This window comes from Macrobrachium nipponense, chromosome 26 (genome assembly GCF_015104395.2).
Source record: "Macrobrachium nipponense isolate FS-2020 chromosome 26, ASM1510439v2, whole genome shotgun sequence".
NCBI lineage: Eukaryota > Metazoa > Arthropoda > Malacostraca > Decapoda > Palaemonidae > Macrobrachium > Macrobrachium nipponense.
The window spans coordinates 52,871,857-52,885,623 of record NC_087215.1 but is presented as its reverse complement, the minus strand read 5'-3'; the positions used below and the strand labels follow the sequence as shown (position 1 = coordinate 52,885,623).

Below are 13,767 nucleotides of genomic sequence, written 5' to 3'. Positions count from 1 at the left end.
ACATTATGTCAAAAAAAGAATGGCAACGTCACTTGAAAAGTTAAAGCAGCTACATGAAACTGTCTTTAGCTGGATTTGAAAATACATCTTGACTAAAATATGTGTCTCTCCATTATTCAGTATTTTCCTCGATAGGGGGATTCTTGCTGTATGCTAACAAAATAAAAATTAAAAATATCTCTGATGTTCTCAGATATATAAACACAATCTGACATTTGATACCTCTTACATTAAGTTTTGATCGCTCCATCCTCATCCTCTTTTTGCCTTGTTCTCACTTGTATCACTTTCTCTCCTGTATTCTCACCTTATTTGTAACACTTTTTCTTTTGTATTCTTTCCTTGTTAGTACCACTTCTGGCTCGTATTCTCTCTCTCTCTATTTCTCTCACTATCCCTTTCGTGTCCTCACCTCATTTTTCTGTTTTTTATTGCTCGTGTTGTAAGACTTTTGTATTCTCTCCTTATTTGTATCATTCTCTCGCTTGTGTCTTCATCTTATTTGTATCACTATGTCGTTCGTGTTTTCTCCTGATTTGTATCAATTTCTCTTTCGTGTTCTCTTCTTATTTGTATCAATTTCTCGATCGTGTTCTCTCCTGATCTGTATTAATTTCTCGATCGTGTTTTTTCCTGATTTGTATCAATTTCTCGTTCGTGTTTTCTCCTGATTTGTATCAATTTCTCGTTCGTGTTCTCTCCTTATTTCTCCCACTCTCTTCCTCGCGTTATGACGCAAAGTCTCTCGCACACCCTTTAATGTGTATATGAGTCTTCAAACCGAGAACGGGCGATGTTATGAACTCACAAGAAGCAGGAATAAATGACAGTGAAAAGATGTCAAAGACAGAACCGAGAAAGGACGAGAATTCGTGTCAGAAAGTCTGGAACTGAACTGCCAGAAAGGAGGAAACCTCAGAAAAGCTAGCAATTCTATACAAAGGAGAATACAATATTTCATTAAATGAAATACGCGTTATAGAATTAAATCATTAAATGTGGTTGAAGCTAAATGGTATATTGGCAAACTCGATGTGATGATCTGAATTTCTTGAGGTTAAGCAGAACGTAACATCCGTGAAAGGACACGAAGAAATTTTCCGTCAGGAAGGTTGCATAACAGGCTGCATTATTTGACTTTTTCATGGGTAACCGAGTCATTCATTTATATGTAACTCTTTTTTTCCGTAGCTATTTTCACGCTAATGTAAAAAATAACTCTTAATATTGAAATATAATGCTCTTGTCACTATATTTTATATAACAAAAATTATGGATATGAAGATATTGGTCTCTAGCAGGGTATTAAGTAAATCCTACCTCTTCATAATCTGTTTATATTTCACTATTTGTTTCATTCTCATATGAAAAACATAAGTAAACAAAATAACGGATATACGACCAACGAACATCACCCGCCATAAGGTTGTACAGACAATGATGACAAAAGGATCTTTTTTCAACTCTGCGGCCTCAGGGGCTTCTCTCTTCATAACAAAACAAATGATATTGGATTCCACTAGTGGTAGATATTGCTCAAAAATCCTACAAATATTATCCGGGAAACTATGTTTCCAAGTTACATGTGGTTTTTGTGTATCTGGTAAAAGGAAGGGGAGTCATGGGTACACACACATATATATTATATAATAATTTTCAAATTAAATATTTCATTTTGGTTTTATGGTTGTAAGCTATGAGTAATATGATATATATATATATATATATATATATAATATATATATATATATATATATATATATATATATACACTCGCGCAGCGCACACTTACACATCATATGACTGGTAAAAATGTTCTGTTACAACAAAATTCCATCTAATAAAAGGAGCCCATAAGAACGCCAAAATATAGAGAGAAAAATACTATATTTCAGAGACTGCTGTCTCCCCCTTCAGGTAGATGAATGAGAAAAGTTACAGAAAAGGTGGTATTTATGCCAAGAGGTCCATCCACAGGTAAGCCAATTTAAGTCACTCCTGCTGATAATCTTCCTTTAGTCTTCTTAAGCGTTGGTTGAATGAAAACCATGTCGATGATATCTGAATCCCATGCTCCTTTTGAGATGTTCATTACCTTCCTCTGTTTAATCAAGGCCGATTCCATTATTTGACTCTTGTACCGGCAGTTGCTGCTATAAATTATACGTGACAAATTCCAGTTTATTCTACAGTTATGTTCATTTATATGATTGAAAATAGCTGAGTTCTGTTGTCTATACCTAAGTGACCGTTTATGTTGTATTAATCTGTGGGGAAGTGATTTTCTTGTAAATCCGGTGTAAGATCGGATTAATATATATATATATATATATATATATATATATATATATATATATATATATATATATATATATATATATATATGTGTGTGTGTGTGTGTGTGTGTGTGTGTGTGTGTGCGCGCACGCGTGTATGTAAATCATATTATTCATAGCTTACAAGCATACAACCAAAATGAAACATTTAATTTGGACATTACCGCCCCCCCTCAAAAAAAAAGTCATTAGCGGATACACAGTGAGAAAAGAAAGGGGGTTTGAAAACCTTTCAGCTTCTCGGGTCCTTTACAACGTCAAAAAACGATCGTTAAAATCACCCTCGTCCGGGAAAACTCCGCCGATTCGATTGTGCGTTTGAAGTTCGGATTCCCGAAAAGCACGAAATTTGGTGCTTAGCCCACTGGCGAATTTTATTCGCCTTTGTTTCATTCCTTCTCTAAACGTCTCTTCAGGAGCGAATTAAACCTAATGGCAGTAATTATGTGCCTAAATGACTCATTATTTTATCTTCAAAGGGAGTCATTTGCCTTTATGAGTTTTTATTAATAATTATCTTCTTTTTTTTTATCTTTATAAGACACGTTTTGATATGAGACAACTGTTTCTGCGTACGTTGAAATTATATCGAAACCAGCTATAAATAGTGATTTATTCATTTATTTCTCTGTTTATCTATTTACCAAGCAGCATGAGCAGAATATGCGATGATTCGATTTAAACGCCCAAAATGCATGAAGTTGGTCTTTAGGTCATAATCCTTCTTCTGGGTGGATCTTTTTAAAACGCTATTGTATGTACTATGGCGACTTCAATGCAACATTTTTAAAAATTTCTTGGACGTTTCTCATCTTCAAGGCTGAAGTGTTAGAAGGAAACATTGGCAATTCCGCTATAGTGTATACTGCCCCTCAGTTTTCATTGAACAAAAAAAAAGTTCTATGTCTTGCCACTTTATTGGTACCCAGAGAAGCAGAACCGACAACGTCGCGTGCTTGGGGTGGTAGGAAAGACATGTCCACTCTGCCTCCATCTCCCCTTCACCATCATCTCATCTACTTAAGGAACATAAGCAGTTTCCCCTTTGGTATCATTTAGAATTCCATCCTGTCCCCTGACACCTAAAATTCTCCTTTAAAGCATTTTTCTTCAGTCTACAAAATCTTCTAGATATAGTTGCATTGGTATAATCGTGATTCATGTCTGTAAAGCTATGTAGGTCATATTTGTCTAATGCATGCTTACTCTCATGTGTGGTTTCATCCTATTTGATTTCGAAATGTAATTCATTATGTCCATCGATTTGATTTGCCTGTGCTAGCCTTTCTGTAGAGTCTAGATTAAAATGAAATATGTTTTGGATATAATTTTATCAATCCTTTCAACACCTTTGTGCTTATGGTGTCCTCATTATGTATGTTTATCATCTCTATACGTATACGATGCATTCTATTGAGCAATGGTTTTGGTTCATTAAAACAGCTCCATAGGGGTAACCCATCCAGGTCTGTCAGGTTACTATCATCACTACTTGTCTATAAACCTCTTCCATATCCAACCATTTTTCCATTATAAAATCTGTGAGGAGGGCAAATAGTAAAGGAGATATAACATTTCCCTGTAGCACAACAATATCTATGTCAGCTCAGTTGAATAGGATATCAACTTTGTTTCTACTTGTTCATTGATAATCTAAATTAGCTTTAATACCTAACTGTATTACAACAGTTTCGTAAGACCTTCCATAATAGTGATCTACAAAAGATATGCATCGCTTATAAGCACGTGATTATGTCGTTACATCTAAAGTAACGAAGCTTACTTCTGTTTTCAGTCCTAACACTGACCCTCACCTGAACTCCTTGTTTATAACATTTCCCGCTTGGCATTAAGATATATTTAGAATGTAGTGTCAGGATTTAGAAAATACAGTAGCTTTAATGATCTAACTCTGTTTGCTGTAAGTGTTAGTAATGATTTATTTTGTCACTCAAACATATTTTCTTCTAATTAGAAAGGCTTGTCGGTTTAGTAACGGTACCGGCTTATTAAACCGTGTCAGACAGCTAATTACCTGTACTTCCTTTGATCATGTAATTACTTGAGAGGTATGAGTTTTATACAGCAACTACAAAAGTTCATAGGTGAATGAGGAAAGTTACTTCATTTTCATTCAAAGAGTCAAATAGTATACGCTTTATATGGTTAAGTTATTCATTTGATGTAGCATTAGCATATCGTTATAATGGCCTTGATATCGTAATAAATAAATTTCAGAGGTTTTCATTGCAGAAGCCTACTATTTTCCATATTCAGACCCGGTTCACACTCTCATTCAAGAGAATTCAGTCATTTCTTTTGTTTACACTGACTTAGAAGACTGACTTGGTCTTAGACCGCAGCCGGTCCCGGCCGCCGCCAGTTCACACTTAACGTTGGTTCGTGTTTGACGTACTGTCACGTTGCTCTTGAAGTCCTGATCACCTATCCAGTAACCATTCTAGGGTGACATTGTAGCACGTGTAGAAGAGAAATTAAGGAAAATTGCTGTCCTATGGATTAGTTACTGAAAATAAAGGAAATGGAAAATCATACAGTGGAACAAGAACGAATATGTCAACCGAAGAAACTGCAATTTCCGGCTGCAAGACTTGAAGCACCCCCACGGCATCTCAGTGATGGATGTTCTTTCGTAACCAACCCCTCTTCAATACAGTGCTCGTCTGACCAAGCAGTGTATATGTCATTGCAGTGAAGTGTTTGCCATCTCCAGCGTTTGGAAGGATTTGTACTAGTTACAGGTAAGAAGTAGACGAATCTATTCATAGCCTATCTGGGAAGAGAGTACTTGACGTATAGACGCAATCATGGCGGGTACTGGTCTAAACTCGTTCGCTGTATCAAGAGGGGTAGTATTACTGATAGGTATACTATTGAATAACAATGATAACAGACCGTCGACGAAAAACGTGGGAGTATAAGTCTAGTGATTTAATAATACGCTGAACAGGAGGCCTTGGAAGGTCGAGTAAACCACTTGTTATTTCAAACTGTATAAATCGACTTTGTCCTTTTCGTAATTGTAGATGGTGTCCTCATTTTAATATGTAACGTAATGAGTTAAGTGATCACCTTGACTACACATCATACCTAATAAAAGTGACTAGAAATCATGCTGCTTGCCGATATGTATCTTTAATATACCTGTTTGCGTTACAACGAGCTTGTATCAGTCGAATCTCATTGGTATAGCCCAGGCTGCACTTTCAAGCCACCACTAACGTTCAGTTAGTTATACCTGTGCGGTTATTCCTGCACAGACGTCCTTTGGAGGCAAATCTGAACGTTAATGTGAACAACCCACGCAGCCGACATGAGGAAATAGCTTATCTTCTTAAATCGATGTGCGTCCCGCCAAACGGCCTGCGCACGCTCATTTGAACGTTAATGTGGGAAGGACACTCTCTTGGATCAGTTCGCTTCGCGTCCCCGCCTCCCGGACAGATAAAATGAACCATTCAAGAACAGTGTTAAGTGTTATTAAATTCAAAAGTATTTATACTTGAATTATTGATTATCAGATTTACTTGTTTTGTAATAATTGATACGGTTGTCAGAATGATTATATATTTACAATTTGGTAATTTTTTTTCCATAGAAAAATCATTGTGTAATGAAGGCTGAAAGTGACAGCATCATTCCTGAATATCTTTTCGATTTCACTGAAATATACTTGTATGAGACTGCTTGGGCAAAAAAAACTCCAGAGGCTCATCGTAACTGATTTAAGCCTTTGGTTATATCCCATAGATGCAAGTCAGTTTTGAAATGAAAATAAATATTCATGATGGCGGTAGAATTTAAAACAAGAATAGGCCTATGTGCGTCTATTCATGATTATGCAAATTATATGTAATTCATTTTTGAATTAAGAACAAAATATTCTACTTTCTGATAAGACAAAGTGAAACAATATTAGCCCTTTATGTGTATTCAATGTCCACATTCCAAGTAAGCCAGTTTTGAAATGAAATTGGGCAGCTCAACACACATCATGAGAAAGTCATTCTTAAATTTAATTAAACAAATCAGTATTGAGCATTTTAATGAAACTGAAAAAACAATATTAGGCCTATACATATATGACAAGTATGGAATGGAAACAATTACTGAGTTAATGAATACAGTTATCTTGCCATGGAACTCTTCCTTCATTCATAAAATATTCAATAAACATATGAAAGTACATGGGGGAAAATTTAAACTTTCAACAAATTCACAGAAGAGTATTGAGCTTTTTTTTTTTTCGACCACTCACTGGACGTCTTACTTGAGGTATTTGTGTGTGTGTGTGTGTTTTTTTCTTTCTATGCTATCAGCAAGCCTATTACAGCTGTTGACTCCATGACTGTTACGGGGGCCTGAGGAAAAAAAAGTATCTTTAGTAGTAAGGGGTTGCTGACACAGTTAGGCATCACTGCCGGCATAACGTAAGTGGCGGCCTTTAAACTTGCACCCACGGACTGGTCTGGTCACAAGTCTGGGTAATGTTTCAAACTTTTCCGATATACAATTCCACTGCATGTATATAAAAATAACTTCATATGATACCAAAATTGTAATTATCCACTTCCGTAAACTAGATGAATAACCTTTGATAATGTCTGCTAGAACAGAAAGCTTAACAAGTTAAGACAGGCTTATGCTATTGATTCGTCAGCTATTTGATTTACTGGCCTTCTGTTGAGCACACTTCCATTCCATAACGGCCAACATTGCTTTCTCATTGTAACAATCTTTATTCATTCAATCTAAGTATCGTTCCAATGCGTTGAAAAAATAAGTCGAGGCTAACCTTTTATGCCGTATGTGTTATAAACACGTAGGATGAAGGGGGACTACCTACATGAGATTTCAAACTCTTGCTCGATAGGTATTAGGCAAAAAAGTCAAGAAATTACCCGACAACTGAGGCATTATGATTTGTATGTTCATGAAAAAAGAAATGTGAACAGTATTCTGAAAACGCATTGCCATTAATTAAATTAAACTTTCCTCCTCCTAGCCAATTTGGCTGTAGCTATTCTTTTCATGTACTTCAGGCAGCCACTCAGACAATATGTTATGCTATTTAGAGTGCTGCCCTATTTATAAAGTCATTTACACGCCAGGAATTAATAAAATAATTTTATTTCCACTCGCAAAGCAGTCTTCTTTTTATTTACTTACAATGAGAAAAGACTTAAGTAATAAATCTGATCGCTCCTTTATGCTTGAGCTGCGTAGATTGATAAAAGTTAATCTTTCTTTCGCTTGAAGTATTATATTATCGGAATAAATCGCTGTTTTTCATATATGTTGAAAGGTGTAAGGTTTATATATATATATATATATATATATATCTATATATATATATATATTTACTTATTTATTTATTTATGTATTTATGTATTTTATTTTATTTTATGTATGTATGTATGTATGTATAAATCATTCGGGTGTATTACTGAAGTAATAGCATCTTTATCAGAGTAAGCGTACGATATCAGACACGTTGATTTCAGACAGTCCTATCTACGTTGGTGAGTGGACAGATGGAATGAAATTGTACATAATGTAGTTATCAATGTCAAATAAAAGAACAGGCTTATGGAGAGTTGACTAATCTCCATGTGGAGTTGAGCATAGCTCAGTGCACGGTCTAACGATTTCAGTTCCGCAGTGATCTGAGTAATCGTCTTTGTCAGGTTCACTAGAATCCAGTGAACCCTTCCAGATTCACTAGAGAACTTTTAATTCGTCTATAGCAAATGCACAGAAATATCTTCAACCATCAGTGTGTTCCAACCTCTCAAGTTGCCTAGGACTGCTTTGTCATAGTTAGCTGTATAACAAAGTATCTGCGGAATTCTCATCACTTCCTCTTTTTTTTTTATTTTGTGGGGGTGGGGAGATTGGGAGGGGAATGTAGTGATATGACAGGGAAAAAAGAAAGTCCTGTAACTGGTTTATCACAGACTTGCTGTTTTAGGTTTATATCTTAGCATTCATCCCTTTTCAGTTGACTGACCGAAGTTGTGGGTGGGCTGAGCTGGCTCGGCAATTTGTAAAAGCCGTTACATAACGATTGCTTATCGAATCGTCTTACTGTTAAGCCTATCTTAAATCGAATTCAAATGAAAATAGGATTAAAATATAGTAACAACTCAGAGTAAAGGCAATGTGATTTTGATAATAATAATAATAATAAATAGAGCTATCGATTATAAACAGTAACAAGTACCTAATCGCTGTTTGCTGGATACACCTACTATGGGTTTCAGAGGCAGTGCAAGCACGTTTTTGGGCAATAACTCTGTAACGAACACTGGTATCAGAACGAGATTTTGCTTTGGTGTATTTGCACCTAGTGCTGTAATTTACAAGGGTATCGTGAATCACTCATTGTAAAGAATAAAGACACTTGTCCCTGTACCAAGAGGCAAAAACTCCTTTAGCCAGAAATGGATACGAACACATCAGTAAAAAGCTCCGCCTACCTTATCCACCCACCTCCACCGCCACCCCTGTCCTTCTTCCTTCCTTCCCTCACCTTCCCTCCTCTCTCTCTGTAAGTTGTTTAAGTTTAAACTTATTTTGTATTTTTTTTATCTATCTATCTATCTATTTATCTTATAATATACATTGTTGTATATATCTAACGACCTAGTTGGTTGTTAGCTGCCAGTTGACTGATTTATTTATGCACTGATCCGCTTATCTCTCTCTCTCTCTCTCTCTCTCTCTCTCTCTCTCTCTCTCTCTCTGTGTGTGTGTGTGTGTGTGTGTGTGTGTGTGGGTGGTAGCGGTACCTACCTGTAAATGGTTATTAAAGTGAGAGATATGTGAATGTATGGTGGAGCAGTAAAACGATAGACTATGATTTATGGTAAAGCGACTGTTATATGTGCATCACTATAATCAAGGGTTTAACTGATGAATGTCCGGTAGAAAGGCTCAATTTTTATTTGTAACACAAAGTAACTATAACCAGTTACCAATTCAAACCAATCTGAAGGCAATTGACGACTTTTTCATGGCTATAAAAGTTGAAAAGTTGTGTGACAACCGTGCCGACAGTTAAGTCCCGTGGTAGCCATATCTTCTTCACCTTCGTAATACAAGTACTATATTGCTGATACCCTGAGTCTACATGAGGATTACGAAGGTAACCAACCACAAGTATAAAAGTCGCTTTACCATAAATCATAGTGTTTATCGTTTTACTGCTCCACCATACATTCAGATATCTCTCACTTCAATAACCATTTACAGTAGGCACCACTACCACAGAGAGAGAGAGAAAGAGAGAGAGAGAGAGAGAGAGAGAGAATGAGTGGATCAGTGTATAGATATATCAGTCAATAGGCAGGTAACAACCAAGTGAATCGTTAGAGATATCCACCAATGTAAACTATTATTAGATAGACAGATAGAAAAAAAATCGTACGAAATATGTTTAAACTGAAGTAACTTTCAGAGAGAGAGATGAGCGGATCAATGCATAAATAAATCAGTCAACTGGCAGCTAACAACCGACTTGGATCGTGATATATACAATGTATATTATTAGATAGATAGAAAAATCACTGGGTGTAATACACTATAGCAAAATCTCGTTCTGATACGAGTGTTCGTTACAGAAATATTGCCAAAAAAACGTGCTTGCGCTGTCTCTGAAACCCTTAGTAGTCAGCTCTCATCTTCTCAGCACAGGAACTTCCACAGTATCACCTGAACTCCCAGCTCAAACACTTTTCATATTCGTAATAACCAATATTTTATATGGAACTCATGGGAGACATTTGTTCAGAATATATCACGTAATTTAGTTCAGAAATGCTATACCTTACAACCAGTTGTTACTTGTTATTTACTAAAATCTAAGTTTCCTTAGAAATATGTATCTTGAAGCTCATATATTTGTACCATTAATAATAGGTAATGATTTTTAATTTAATATTAAACATCAAAAAAATGTGGAATGGTCAAGTTATGGAAGTTTAGCTCCAAATACAGACTTAGAAGAAAAACTGAATTAATTTGAAAGCCTCAATCAAAGTTGATAAGTCCTGCTATTGAATATCAAGTTTTTCTACGTAAATTTCTACGCATGAGAATAAAAACGTAATTCAGGAGAGAAGTATGAGTTTTATGATTTCCGCTAAAATGAATTAGACGAATTAAAGGAACTGTAATAAATCTGAATCAAAATGACCCCCCAAAAAAACGAAAAAAAACTTTCGAACTTGGGTTAAGTTTATTGCTCACTCAGTTTTACGACCTCTTGAAAATTATGGTTGAAAGTTTTCTCACCGAGTTTTTGTTTGGCATTCTGTAGTAGAAGAAACTATTGAGTAAAAGAAAAAACCCTACTTTTAACTTCTTTTAAAATCTGTGCTTAAATTATAATTCTGCTGAATTAGATTGGGCGTGAATTAGCTTATTATCGACCATTCCTAATATATATAATATATATATATATATATATATGTATATATATATATATATATAATTATATGATATATATATTATATATATATATATATATATATATATATATATATATATCACCACACACACACACACACACACACACACACACACTCACATACATACCAAAACTGAAACGTTTGTTTTCTGTTTGCACACTAGAGCACATGATCAAGTGTTAATTTAGTTGTGCCCTCCCCTCCTCTTCCTTCCCTCTCCCTTCCCGCTCTCCCTTCCCTCTCCCATCCACTTCCCCCACCTCTCATCCCCCTCCCCTCACCAGATTTTCAGAAGCGCCTCAGTGGCGTGGTCGGTATGGTATTGGCGTACCAACTCGGTGGCAGCGAGTTTGATTCTTGGGCATTCCATTGAGGTGTGAGAGATGTGTATTTCTGGTGATAGAAGTTCAGTCTCGACGTGGTTCGGAAGTCACGTAAAGCCGTTGGTCCTGTTGCTGAATAACCACTGGTTCCCTGCAACGTAAAAACACCATGCAAACTAGCAAACAAACAAACCAGATTTTCAACATGAAGTGACCCAACTGGTCACAGGTGGCTTAGTATGATACTAAAGCTCTGAAACGTTTGTTTTTCACACCAGAATTGAATGGGGCTGGCGCTGCACGTAGTAGACTACCCTTCCCTTTCCCATCTTCTTCCCTCCCCTTCCACCTCTCCCCCTCCCTCCCATCCCCTCCCCTTCACCCTTACCCATCCCATACCCTCTCATTCCCTTCCCCCTTCTCCTTACCCCTCCCCTCCCCTCCCCTCCCCTCCCACTCCCTTCCCCCTTCTCCCTCAACTTCCACCTCCCTTCCTTTTCTCCTTCACTTTCCCTCTCCCCTCCCCTTCTTCCTCACCCTCACCTATCCCCTACCCTTCCAGCCCTACCCATCCGCGCCCCTACCACTCCCCTTTCGCTCCCTGCGCCATTCCCTGCCCTTCTCTTCCCCCTCCCCCAAAATTTTCAATTATATATGTATATATACATACACAAACACACACACACACACCCATATATATATATATATATATATATATATATATATATATATATATATATATAAGTAAATATATAATATATATTTGTAAACAGATGATGCAAGTGTTTATTAAAAGATAGCTTTTAAATTTATCAGCGATTATGTTTATCTGTACTACACTTTAGATAGTGGTGCTGGACTGGATTCATCAATATGACAAACTGCTTTAGCTTTTACAGTATTATAAGGTTAAACAAACATCTCTCAAATGATTTCGCGATTATGTTAATGGTTATCAAATGCCCCTTTTTACTTAATGAATTCTCGAATTATGGTAAACCATTGGCCATATGATTATTGTACTTGTGCCAAGAGAGTGATGTGATGTGCTGGAACTTAGGAGAATTAAAAAAAGATACATTTATCTCCTTCAACGAAATTTGTTGAATATTTTATCTCGTGGAAGGATGAGATTCTTAGCTTTCTTACAGAGACAGGTTATGGGTGTTGTCTGCTGTTCCTTTTGCGTGACCAATGTTCACTTACGAAATTAGGCTACGCGATATGGATACATGGGGTATAATTAATTTTAGGCTAACTCTATGGCGCTCAGGAATTTTTGAACATTGGCGGAATACCGTACTTGCTTTCTTGGATTATGTGATAAGATTTATTATCAATTTATATTGTGATTACGATGACGTTAGTACCTCTTGTCCTGAATATATAAAATTGATTGTGAATTTTTTCTAAATTGTGGGACAAGCCGTATTTCCATTTTATTCATGATATTTGTTTGTAGTTAATAGTGAAACAAAGTAACATTTAAAAACTTATTCATTGTTTCATCTTGACGAGTTTTCAAAATATTCAAGTTTGGAGCTTTTACAAATATACATAAAGAGCATATACATCAAAATCCGTGTTTTGATCATATTATACGCTTTTTAACATTGTTGTATATTAGCGTTAGGTACTGTTAGTGGCTTAGGATGTTTTTTCTTTTTTAGAATAAAGTTGTATACACTTCTAAGGCACTGATGATTGCACCATGCATTTAGTCTTAATACATTATTTTTTTTCCCTTTAGTGAAAAAATATCCTAAAAAAATAGTGAAAGGTTAAAATAACTAACCATTAGCGGAGAAGCCAGAGAATGTATGAGAATACATTCATATAAAACTGATCATCGCGAGTCACGAAGATATAAAGAAAAGGATATTACATTCATTTTGATAAAAGTAATAACACACACACACATACAAAATGTAATTTCCTAAAATGGTAGAACGTTAATCTTCTAGCTTCAGTGACAACGTTTCTTTGTAGCGCGAAACATTTAATTAAATTTGAGATGAAGAAAATTAATTTGCTCAGCATTGTTATTCTTTTCTCTTCTCGGAAGAAGAAGAGGAAATACTCCCTTAATGTATTTACGTAAATACCTACACAAACAGGCAACTGTGGACACGCACACATATATAATATATATATATATATATATATATATATATATATAATATATATATATATATATAATATATAATAAAACCATGTCCCATGACATGGTGACTTTAAAAAAAAAAAAAAGACATTGGTAGCTTCATACACCCCCCTGGACATGAACGTTGCACATTCCATGTCTTCAGTATTCCGACATAAATATGGAAATAACGTAATTTGCATTTCATAAGAACATTTCAATGTTTAATAATATACCGGACACAAATGCTGAAAACAAAAGTCCCAAGTGAATGCTTTGCAACATCAATTGGGAACATTGAACTTATCACCTTTATTTTCTGGGGCTCTATCTTGCTGTTCAACTACTCCTTTTCATCGACTTGATATATGGTCGAAAGTGCCCAAATACTTGGCTCGCACAGTCAACTTAATTCTATATTTGGATTGATATAGTGGATTCCAAAAATCCATTCAGAATCCTCCATTCCCTTT

At 35.8% G+C, this 13,767-nt stretch overlaps 1 long non-coding RNA gene across 1 annotated transcript in view; it reads left to right on the top strand.

Moving 5' to 3' along the window:
• The first annotated feature begins 4,724 nt into the window (after positions 1 to 4,724).
• LOC135199834 (uncharacterized) overlaps positions 4,725 to 13,767 on the top strand; it is a 232,005-nt gene continuing 222,962 nt past the window's right edge. Inside the window, exon 1 of the long non-coding RNA XR_010311129.1 lies at positions 4,725 to 5,098. This is a non-coding gene — a long non-coding RNA (uncharacterized LOC135199834). The remainder of the gene's footprint in view (positions 5,099 to 13,767) is intronic.